The sequence below is a fragment of the Neoarius graeffei genome, chromosome 21 (assembly GCF_027579695.1).
Source record: "Neoarius graeffei isolate fNeoGra1 chromosome 21, fNeoGra1.pri, whole genome shotgun sequence".
NCBI classification, from domain to species: Eukaryota; Metazoa; Chordata; class Actinopteri; order Siluriformes; family Ariidae; genus Neoarius; species Neoarius graeffei.
Genome location: NC_083589.1, coordinates 45368 through 57656, shown reverse-complemented (window position 1 = coordinate 57656; position 12289 = coordinate 45368).

Sequence of the window (12289 nt, the reverse complement as noted above, 5' to 3'; positions counted from 1 at the left end):
CTCCACACAGAAAGGCCCTCACCGGCCCCGGGGCTCGAACCCAGGACCTTCTTGCTGTGAGGCGACAGCGCTAACCACTACACCACCGTGCCACCCCGGAAGTAATATATATATATATATATATATATATATATTTTTTTTTAACATTGGGTTCTCTTCTTCCATCTGGAGATCTGAAATCTGGTTATCCTAATTGCACACATAGGTGCACTGTATAAATAGTCCTATGGTGTTTCCTAGGGCCGATTGGATGGTAGTTTTTGGTCATCCCAGTCGCACACACATGGATCATATAAATAGTCCTATGGTGTTTCCTAGGGCCGATTGGATGAAGTAGTTTTGGTTATCCCAGTCGCACACATGTATGCATCATATAAGTAGTCCTATGGTGTTTCCTCGGGCCGATTGGAAGAGACTCTGATTTGATCTGTCTGATTTGATTTGTCCAAATGTTTCTAAGGAATAAGAAGGTCGTTGAGTATTACTCAACCACATATATTCTAAAGCTGCCACATACTATGTGGATATGGTCTCAATGGTGTTCCCAGAGACAGGTTGAGAGGTCTATCAGAATCAGAATTACTTTATTAATCCCCGGAGGGAAATTCAAATTTGCTACCAAGCTCCTGAATCAAAGAAGAAGTAAACATGTCTAAAAATAGAAGATAAAATAATCTGAAAAAAGAATAAATAGAAATAAAATAAATTTAAACAAGTTCAATAACTTAATGTAGAACTTCAAGCGGGTGGGTGGAGCACAGAAGTACGGCAGGCTAGAATTGAGTTTCCAAAAACTCTTTATTTTTGCACTTTTCAGTGACTTTACAATCTCCCAGCCACACATACACCCACACACACATAAGTCGTCTGGTTGGGGAGAGAGCTCCCTTCCTCTGCTCTCTCTCTCTCTCCTTTTATAGGGCGCGGTCACTGGGAAGACACACAAACACAGGTTAACTGACATCAGGTGCAGTGATTCTGCCACTTACCTTCCCTGACTCCATCCTCCGTTCACAGACCAACGCTTGACCACGCCCCCGCTACCACATACCCCCACTGCCTGACTCAGGCCGGGCAGCTGTCTGGCCTGCAGCCGACTCTCCCCCCCCGATGGGAGAGGAAGTCCGCCACAACCATCTGCGCCCCCGGCCTGTGGACCACCTTGACGTTAAAGGGCTGGAGTGCCAGATACCAATGGGTGATCTGTGTGTTGGCATCCTTCATGCAGTGGAGCCACTGGAGGGGCACGTGGTCTGAACAGAAGGTGAAAGGGTGTCCCAGCAGGTAGTAACGGAGGGCAAGGACCGCCCACTTGATGGCTAGGCACTCCTTCTCTATCATGCTGTAGCGTCCCTCATGCACCGACAGCTTTCTGCTGATGTACAGCACTGGGCAATCCTCCCCCTCCACCTCCTGGGACAGAACAGCCCCCAGCCCTCTGTCCGACGCGTCCGTCTGCAACATAAAGGGGAGAGAAAAGTCAGGGGAGTGTAACAGTGGCCCCCCACACAGTGCAGTCTTCACCTCAGAGAAAGCCCGCTGGCATTGCTCCATCCACTGAACCGGATCTGGTGCCCCCTTTTTAGTGAGATCAGTCAGTGGGCTGATGATGTCCGAATAATTAGGTATAAACCTACGATAGTAGCCAGCCAGCCCCAGGAACTATCTCACCCCCTTTTTGGTCTTGGGCCTCGGGCAGGCCGCAATCGCTGCTGTTTTATTAATTTGGGGAAGCACCTGCCCGTTGCCCAAGTGGAAGCCCAGATACCGCACTTCCACCTGCCCAATCACACACTTCTTCGGGTTGGCTGTGAGACCCGCTCGCCTCAGCGACCCAAGGACGGCCCTTAGGTGTTGTAAATGCCACAGCCAGTCATTACTATAGATTATAATATCATCTAAGTATGCGGCCGCATAGGTGGCGTGGGGGCGGAGGACCCTATCCATAAGCCGCTGGAACATAGCAGGCGCCCCAAACAGCCCAAAAGGAAGTGTGACAAATTGGTGTAAGTCAAATGGTGTGGAAAAGGCCGTTTTTTCCTCAGGATAATGGAGTCAAGGGGATCTGCCAATAACCCTTTGTCAAATCCAGTGTCGAATAAAAGTGAGCCGTGCCTAGTCGATCCAGCAACTCGTCAATACGAGGCATTGGGTACGCATCGAATTTAGACACCGCGTTGACTTTTCTATAGTCCACACAGAACCGGACTGACCCGTCTGCCTTGGGAACCAAGACCACCGGGCTGCTCCAGTCACTGTGGGACTCCTCGACGATGCCCATGTCGAGCATGGCCTCGAGTTCTTCCCGAACCACATTTTTCTTGTGTTCGGGTGGCCTGTAAGGGCGGCTGTGCACTACCACCCCTGTTTTGCCCGGATTTGCTGTTCTTGGGCCTGCCGCAAATTCTCCTGGGTTAGGTGTGTGAGTGTGTGTGAGTGTGTGGAGTTTTGCGTGCAGGTCGATAACGTATTGAATTTCATTTTTGCTCATTGAAGGTCCCTCCTCCCAATTTTCCCGTAGTACATCTAGGATGCCATGCAGCTTATGCCCATATAATAATTAGAATGGGGAGAACCCCGTGGAGGCTTGTGGGACCTCTCGCACTGCGAATAACAGGGGTTCGAGACATTTATCCCAATTGCATGCATCCTCGCGTACAAACTTTTTAATTATGTTCTTGAGGGTGCGATTGAACCATTCGACTAAACCGTCCATTTGTGGGTGATAAATGCTGGTGCAGATCGGCTTAATTCCCAGTAACCCATACAGTTCGCGCAGTGTGCATGACATAAAAATAGTGTCTTGATCAGTCAGAATCTCTTTGGGGATTCCAACTCGGGAGATGACGTGGAAGAGTGCTTCCACAATACTACGTGCTGAGATATTGCGAAGAGGCACTGTTTCCGGGTATCGCTTTGCATAGTCCACCAGAACTTAAATAAAGCGATACCTTCGTGTTGACCGATCTAATGGCCCGACGAGATCCATCCCAATTCTTTCGAACGGGGTCTCGATTAATGGCAGAGGGCGCAAAGGCACTTTTGGAATGGCCGCTGGATTTACTAACTGGCATTCGCGGCATGCCATACACCACCTATGGACATTGCCGCGAATCCCTGGCCAATAGAACCGGGCCATTATTCGGGCTAGTGTCTTATCCTGCCCCAAGTGTCCCGCCATGGGATTAAAGTGAGCCGCCTGGAATACCAATTCCCAGCGGCTCTTTGGGATCAAAAGTTGTGTGATCGGCTCCTTAGTCTGAGTGTCCTGCGTAACTTGGTATAATTTATCCTTCATAATGGAAAAATAGGGGAAGGACAGGGTGGCGTTTGGCTGGAGCATTTGACCATCGATTACTCTCACTTGGTCAAACGCATGCAGCAGAGTCTTGTCTCGCGACTGTTCTAATGGGAAACCCGTGAGGGATTCCACGAGAGAGGGAGGAGGAGCCTGCTGCTCCTCACTCTGATGCGGTGATGATGTAGATGGCTCTGTGACAGCTTCTCCCGCCAGTGCCACACCGGGACCTCCCCCTGCTGAACTATGGCAGGCCCCAATCTTCACTAAATGAGTCATTAATTCCCAAAATCCCGGCCAATCAGTCCCCAAAATTATCGAGTGGGTAAGGTGAGGATTAACCGCCGCCTTTACACTAAATTTCTCCCCTCGAAATAGAATATGGACCGACACTAAAGAGTAGTTGTGAACATCCCCATGCACACACAACACCTTCACCAATTGTGCTCTCCCCAATGCCTCGTCTTGCACCAGGCTTTGGTGGTTTGAGGTCTGATTACAGCCGGAGTCCACCAAAGCCTGATACATATCCCCTTGGATACTCACCGGTATGCGATACGTTCCAGCCCGATCGAGGGCGGTCCCTGGCGCGTCGGGGATCCAGACCATCGTGCCCACCTCCATTACTGAGCACTGATGCTGGAGGTGCCCCGGCTCCCCACAGCGCCAGCAAACCGGCCCGAGCTCTCTCTCTGCACCGGCGTTCTGGGGCTCACTCACCTGAGGGGGGGGAGAGACAGACACGGAAGTGGGAAACGGGAGGGCACCGCGGGTGCAGCGGGCCGGCTGGGGTGGAGCCGGCCCCCACCTACACGGTGGGGGAACAGGGTGAGGAAGAGGGACAGAAGGGGAGGGGGAGAGTGAGAGAGGAGAGGGGAGAAGAGGAGATATGCTGTCCTGCCGTCGGAACAGCCGCCAAATGGTCCTCCGCCAGCTCGATGGCCTGATCCAGTGACGCCGGGCGATGGCACTGGACCCACTCTGCGGTCCCTTCGGGAAGTCAGGCGATGAACTGCTCCAGTACCACCAGATCGACGATTCCCTCGGCGTCACGGTTGTCAGCCCTCAGCCACCGCCGGCAGGCGTCCCGGAGTTGCTGGCCAAACGCGAACGGCCGGCCGACCTCCTCTAGGCACAGAGCGCGGAAGCGCTGGCGTTGTTGTTCTGGGGTGCACCCCACACGCTGGAGAACGGCCCAGCGCAGGTCTGTGTAGACCAGCCGGCTGTCGGCGGGGAGCTGAAGCGCGGCCAGCTGTGCCTCGCCCGTTAGCAGGGGGAGGAGATGCGCCGCGTGCTGTTCCACCAGCCAGCCCCAGGCCTCTGCTGCTTGCTCAATGAGCACAAGGAAGGCCTCGGGGTCGTCGTGCAGGCCCATCTTCATTAGGGTGAGGTGGGGAGGGCCCACGGCGGTGGAGGTGGTGGACCCCGCCAACGCGAGGAGGTGCCGGAATGCCTGACGATCTTCCTGTTGCACCAGCACCAGGGCCTCGAACCTTTGCTCTTGCTCTTTTCGGAGGACGACCAGTGCCTGGTACTGGCTCTGTTGGGCTGTGGCGAGGGCGTGGATCAGGTCCACGAAGGGGGAGGACTCCATGGTGCTGTTCTCCTCTGTGCTCCGATCCCCGGGTTTCGGCACCACTGTAGAACTTCAAGTGGGTGGGTGGAGCACAGAAGTACAGCAGGTCAGATCTGAGTTTCCAAAAACTCTTTATTTTTGCACTTTTCAGTGGCTTTACAATCTCCCAGCCACACATACACCCGCACACACATAAGTCATCTGGTTGGGGAGAGAGCTCCCTTCCTCTGCTCTCTCTCTCTCTCCTTTTATAGGGCGCGGTCACTGGGAAGACACACAAACACAGGTTAACTGACATCAGGTGCAGTGATTCTGCCACTTACCTTCCCTGACTCTGCCCTCCATTCACAGACCGATGCTTGACCACGCCCCCGCTGCCACACTTAAGTAAAAGCAAAATGAAGTGATTTTATATTCAATGATTCCTATATACATATATTGCACCCGAGTTAAGGATACAGTATACATGGTAAGACAGTGTAGCACAGTTATACAGTGGCATTGTACAGCTTGACTGCAACAGGTAGGAATGATTTCCTGTGTCTCTCAGTTGTGCAGCGTGGAAGAATCAGCCGTTTACTGAACGTGCTCCTGTGGCTGATCAGCTCCTCATGAAGAGGGTGGGAAGGACAGTCTAAGATTGTCTTTATTTTGGACAGTGTCCTCTTCTCCAACACCACTGTCTGAGAGTCCAGTTCCATGCCTACAACATGGCCGGCCTTCCTGATGATCTTATTGAGTCTGTTAGTGTCCTTCACCTTCAAGCTGCTGGCTATACACTCTAATCTGAAAATTATTTCCCAAGACTATAATTTGTTGAAATTTTACCTTACTCCGCCTTGGAAACTCTCCTTGTGTGTGTCTTGTGTGTGTCAAAATGGGTGGAAATAGTCAGTCTAAGACTGAAGATAGGACTCCAAATCAATTCATGTGGGATAAGGGCTTTGGCTATTTTGTGCAATGTTGCATTGATAATTTGGCCAGATGGACAGAGGCTCAACCACAATGAAAACTTTATCCTAGACAGGGCTCGAAATTCACGGTGGTCCAGTCACCCGAGGCGACTTAATTTGTCATTTGGCGAGTAATTCCTGTCACTAGCCAGCTGGGCTGGCAAGTTGAAAATAAAAAAGATATATGAAGCGAAGATTCAGACACGGGCGGCACGGTGGTGTAGTGGTTAGCGCTGTCGCCTCACAGCAAGAAGGTCCGGGTTCGAGCCCCGTGGCCGGCGAGGGCCTTTCTGTGCGGAGTTTGCATGTTCTCCCTGTGTCCGCGTGGGTTTCCTCCGGGTGCTCCGGTTTCCCCCACAGTCCAAAGAGATGCAGGTTAGGTTAACTGGTGACTCTAAATTGAGCGTAGGTGTGAATGTGAGTGTGAATGGTTGTCTGTGTCTATGTGTCAGCCCTGTGATGATCTGGCGACTTGTCCAGGGTGTACCCCGCCTTTCGCCTGTAGTCAGCTGGGATAGGCTCCAGCTTGCCTGCGACCCTGTAGAACAGGATAAAGCGGCTACAGATAATGAGATGAGATGAGATTCAGACACACCATCAACTAAAGCCGCCACATATTAAGCGCGTGCCGTGTCTGTGTTCATCGATGTGTTTATCGGCAGGATGGTCAGGCTGTCGGTTTCTTCACTACTGCGCATGCATATACCAGTAACAGACATCCCAAGTCTCCCGGAAGTTCCGGGAGTCTCCCGCATATTGATAGTGGCTCCCTGATGCCCACAAATTGGAGAATATCTCCCGGAATCTAGAGCAAGCGAGCAAGAGCGTGCACGCGAAACATTAATATCTGCATCGCACATATGACGGAGTGCGTGAGGGAGCACGAGAGAGACTGCGTGTGTGCCTGTTCATGAAGCGCATGCTTGACAAAGAGCATCCTGATTGGTTTACAGACGTCCCAACCTGCAGACACCCCCTGCTGATGGGGGAAAAAAGTCCAAAATATTATTATTTGTTGATATTATATTATGGTGCCCTGTGTTGTTCTCATTTATGTATTTAACAACAGTATCAAAATACTCTGGTTCTTGAAATAAATGCACATTAGTCATGAACAATGGTAACTACTCTCTTTTGTGTTATTTTTGGCAGAAGTAAAATTCATACATGAACAAATTTTGGCTAGTTGATTTTCTGTTTGGCTAGTTACTTTGGAAGGTAACTAGTCTGGCTGGCTAGTGAAAAAATATACGAATTTCGAGCCCTGCTAGAGATGGTACTTTTGATGAGAACCATTTATTAAATGCTGGTTTAATGGTATATGATATGCTGGGAGATCCCAGCCGGGATTTTGACTACTTAGTTTGAATGCTTGGCGTCATCAGAAACATAACTGAGACAGTGCCCATGCTCACAGAAAAAAGGCTGGTAAAATTAACAGAAAAAAGATGTGAAATTGACCAAATCTGCATTGGTTATGTGCTTGTCTGTCCCTGGATCGTCTGTAAATGCATGTGGAAAGGCTCCAGCTCTGCCAACACACATGCGGAAGCAGTGAGCATTCTGGCTGCAGTGTCTATTAACCCTGCCTCTGAACCGACTCTCCCCATTGAAAAAAATGCAAATATTGTACCTGTCTGTTCCAGGCAAGATGCGACGTATTACTCTTAAGATAAACCTAATGCTCACCAGAAATGTTGCAAACCAATACAGCCACACAATACATGACCAAATCCAGGTTTCTCTTTTGTGGTTCTAGGAGAGGATTACCACATTTCACCTTCTCAACTATCAAACATTCATGCTATTATCCAAGCACTTCCGAGCCCTCAAGATGTGCATGCCTTTTGTGATTCATTGCACTCTCATGCTCGTTATGCTCAGCTCACTGTTCCTGATTATCATTATACTCTCACATGCATTTTGGGACCAAAGATCACTGATGTTATGTTACAGGAGGAGGTAAGAGCTTTAAGTGATTACCATGCCTTGCCTCTCAAACCTACACAGGAGTCAGAGGACAATTGGGAGTACTATTTTGCATGGTCTGATGCAAAACACATTGCGAATATGTTTGAAAAGTTAGCCAGGTTTCTGAAGAATACATTTCAATCTGCTTCTGATTTCTCTCAAGTAACAGGTGTTAAACAAGAACAGAATAAATCCTACACCGCCTTTTTTACACACTTTAAAACTGAGTGGGACAAGCATGCAAGGCTGCCCTCTGATCCTGTGGATGGTAGGCATTTCATGCTACTTTTCATAACAACTTTTCTGAATAATCAGCTTCCTGAAAACGCTTGCATTTTGAGAATTTCTACCATATGTACCCTAGATGATGTGAGCATTGAGGAAGTGGGTCATCAAACTCGAGATTTGGATTCCGCAGGTGCCTGTGACCCTGTGATTAAGCCCAAATCTCTGACAGGTGAGTGCAAATCAACAGTCGATACCACAACACGGACACCGTTCCCAGGTGACTGGAAGTTCGACCTTAAGCCTGGCCAATGCCACTACTGTGGCAGAGTTGGTCACTGGGAATGTGAATGCCAGAAAAAGGCACGTGACATGGGAAAAGGTAACACTCGCTTTGATCATTGTAGTCTGCCTAATCTTGCTCCACAAACATCAAACTCAGATGCCCCACCCGGAATCCCACTGCTTGGATGTTTACACAGGGCTGCCCGCAGGGTGACACTAACCCCAATATGTTGTCCTTGATTCTTGCTACTGACTCCAGCACATTGCCCATAATTGATCTTTATGTAGATGGCAACACTTATCCCTTTATGGTGGACATGGGTGCCACTAGATCATCTTTTAGTGGGAAATCTTACAATGGGCCAGTATCAGGGGCCATTATTAACTCTATGGGAATAAATGGGGTTCTTGTTAGATGCCCCAAGACTTTTCTCCTACTTGTGACCACACCAGATGATCCTAAACTGTGTTTCATGCATTGCTTTGTTGTCATTCCTAGCTCCCCTTTTAATCTATTAGGCCGTGATATTTTGACTAAACTCAATTGTTGTATTTCTCTTGAACAAAGCCATACTGTTCTGTGCACACCAGATAACCTATCTTTTGCTTTTGCTGTTTTCTTGGAGTCTGACCTGACAAGCGCTGAAGTCTCTGTTCCTCAGATTTTGAATCAGGTGTCTCAAACTCTCTGGGCATCGCAGTCCAATGAGGTTGGACACATACAGGTACCCCCATACACTGCCAGTTTGAAAATATCTGTCCCTGTGTACTGTAAACAATATGCACTGTCCCCTGAAAATGAGAAGGGCATTGAACCTGTGATTTTGTCACTATTATCACAAGGTTTTTTGGTCCCTTGTTCTTCTCTGTATAATACCCAGTAAAGAAATCAAATGGGGCCTGGAGATTTACTCAGGACTTGAGACACATTATTCAATTGGTTATTCCTGTCAGCCCCCTATACCAGATGTAGCTTCTATTTTATTATCTATTCCTAGTCAACATACCCACTTTACTGTCGTTGATCTGTGCAGTGCATTTTTTCACTGTTCCCATGAGTGTTGAGGCTCAACCTATATTTGCCTTTACTTTTAAGCAGCAGCAATATACATGGACCCGCTTACCTCAAGGGTTCATCGACTTCCCCATAGTCTTCTGTGTTGTTGTTCAAGACTCACTGAACTCTCTGACCCTCCCTGATGACTGCACATTGCTCCAACATGTGGATGACATTCTGCTATCAGCTAAGGATGAGTCCAAGTGTGAACAAGGTTCTCTGGCTCTTCTCGTGCACCTGGCTAGATGTGGCTTTAAAGCCTCATAGTCCAAGCTGCAGTTTTGTCAGCCTTCAGTGTGATACCTCGGCTTTGCTATCTCTCAAGGTAGCATCGTCTCTGAGCTGATAGACTTTCTGTGATACTCAAGGTGGCTCCTCCCTCGAATAAGACTGCCATGTCATATTTTCTCTGACTCATTCATTATTGTTGTCAGTAGATTCCATACTGTTCTCATCATGACAAGATCCTGAGAAAGTCCTGCCTCAAAGAGCAGCCCAGTGACATTGTATGGACTTCTGAAATGATGCACTCATTCTGTTCTCTGAAACAATCTCTTACATCAGCTCCAGCACTGGGCATGCTTGATTACAAGCTACCATTCCACCTGTATATCTTGGAAGATGGAATGACTATGGAGGGGGTCCTGGCCCAAGAGCATGGAGGCGGTTATCGTCATGTAGCTTGTCTATCAAAGATCCTGGAGCAACTGGTCCAAGATATGCCTGCATGTTTATGTGCTGTTGCAGCCTCTGCTCTCATGGTGACTGATGCTAGTACTGTCTGGTCTAATTTGAATAGCTAATTTTCCCTATGCTGATATCCTCACATTTTTTTTAATTTTCATCTATAACTTAGATTTTTAAACGTGGTTCTACTCTAACAAATGAAGGTGTGGCTGCACTTGAAAATTAAGTGATTGACAGCCTTGGCTGGAAGAGATCAACTGTAACACCTGCATCATGCACTGTCTGTTTATTACATATACCTACTTATTTGAACTTTTCTCAGTGCATTCACTAATACAAACTGATAGCCATTTCTATTTAAAATATTTGAAACTTTGGGAAGTTTAATTGCGCTAGTTACCTAGCCATATAGCAACATTGATAGCCATATTATTTCAGTTTTAATGACATTCCGATAGCCAGCTACCAAAATTTGGACAAAAGCCATTTGTTCGTCAGTGAACACATACACTACCAATAACATTATTTTATTCATAGGTGTGATAAGTCCGTGATGTGGATGGAGTACAAAAGCATGGCAGGAGGGAGCTGACATTCTCACACACTTTATTTTCCTTTAGTTTGCTGCTTTTCAGCTTTGCTCACTGCTCACACATGCACACACCCATGTGTTCTGGTTGGGAGAGACCTCTTCTCTGTTCTCCCCCTCCTTTTATGCTCCACCATCACTGCAACAAACAAACAAACAAACAATAATTGACAACAGGTGTAATGACTTGGCCACTCACCTTCCCCGACCTCCATTCACAAACTGACACTTGGCAATGCCCCTGCTGCCACAGTAGGCAAGTTAATTTACAGAGCACTTGGTATTGCCACATGTCCCAAATAATGAGTTAGCTCACCTTATGATGAATAGGTAACGTTAGTCATTCGGTATGGATCAGCACACACACACACACACACACATAAAAAAAAAAAAAAAAACAACAAATTCCCCACTTGCGCCTCCATCGGGTGGTATTTTTTCCCTTAAGCTCAGGTCCTCTACCAGAGGCCTGGGAGTTTGAGGGTCCTGCACAGTATCACCACAGCCTTGTTCTCCTGTTTGTCCACCACTACCATGTCCGGTTGGTTAGCCATTACCAGTTTGTCTGTCTGCATCTGGAAGTCCCACAGGATCTTAGCTTGGTCATTCTCAACCACCTTCAGAGGTGTGTCCCACTTTGACCTTGGGACTTCCAGTCCATACTCGACACAGATGTTTCGGTACACTATGCCAGCCACTTGGTTATGGCATTCCATGTACGCTCTTCCTGCTAGCATCTTACACCCTGCTGTGCTGGATTGTCTTTTGGGGGGGCAACCTGATGAGAAATGGGCTACTGGAACAAGAGCAAGACACTCATGGATACTGGACTGTTGGAATGCTACTATGCAAGTAACCCCAGTGAGAGGGGTTACATGTGAAGGATGTGGGAGCAATGGATGCTTCAATACCAAACATCTACAGTAATACCGAAACAACCGACAAGAAAACTCCTGACAATGCACGGAAGGTTTCACCCCAAGTCCTGTATCCTGAGGCTGTACACTAAGAGAAATGAAGGAGGCCAAGGACTAGTGAGCATCAGAGCCACTATCCAGGCTGAAACAACAAAGATCCATGAGTACTTCAGGGAGATGGCCCCGAATAATGAAGTGCTTAGTGAATACCTCAGGCAGCAGAAACCTGAGAAGGAAGTGCAAGAGGGACCATCATGGAAAGACAAACCACTGCATGGGATGTACCACCAGCAGATCGAAGAAGTGGCTGATATTGAAAAATCCTACCAGTGGCTGGATAAAGCTGGACTAGAAGACGGCACAGAGCTAAATCATAGCTGCACAAGAACAGGCTGGGGTCTACCACACGAGGCATGCAGACTATGCAAAGATGCCCCCGAGAAGTCCCAAGGTCAAAGTTGGACACACCTCTGAAGGTGGTTGAGACTGTGGGACTTCCAGATACAGACAGACAAACTGGTCATGGCTAACCAACTGGACCTGGTAGTGGTTCTTGTTTTACGAATAAAGAACATTTCTAACATTAATAACAGATTTATCATTTAATTAGTTTAGTGTATTCGTTTAATAATAATAATAATAATAATAATAATAATAAAATTTTTAATAACATTTAATAACTGTAGAGAAGCTGGGACTGACGTAATGCGCTTACCCATGATGCTTAGCGT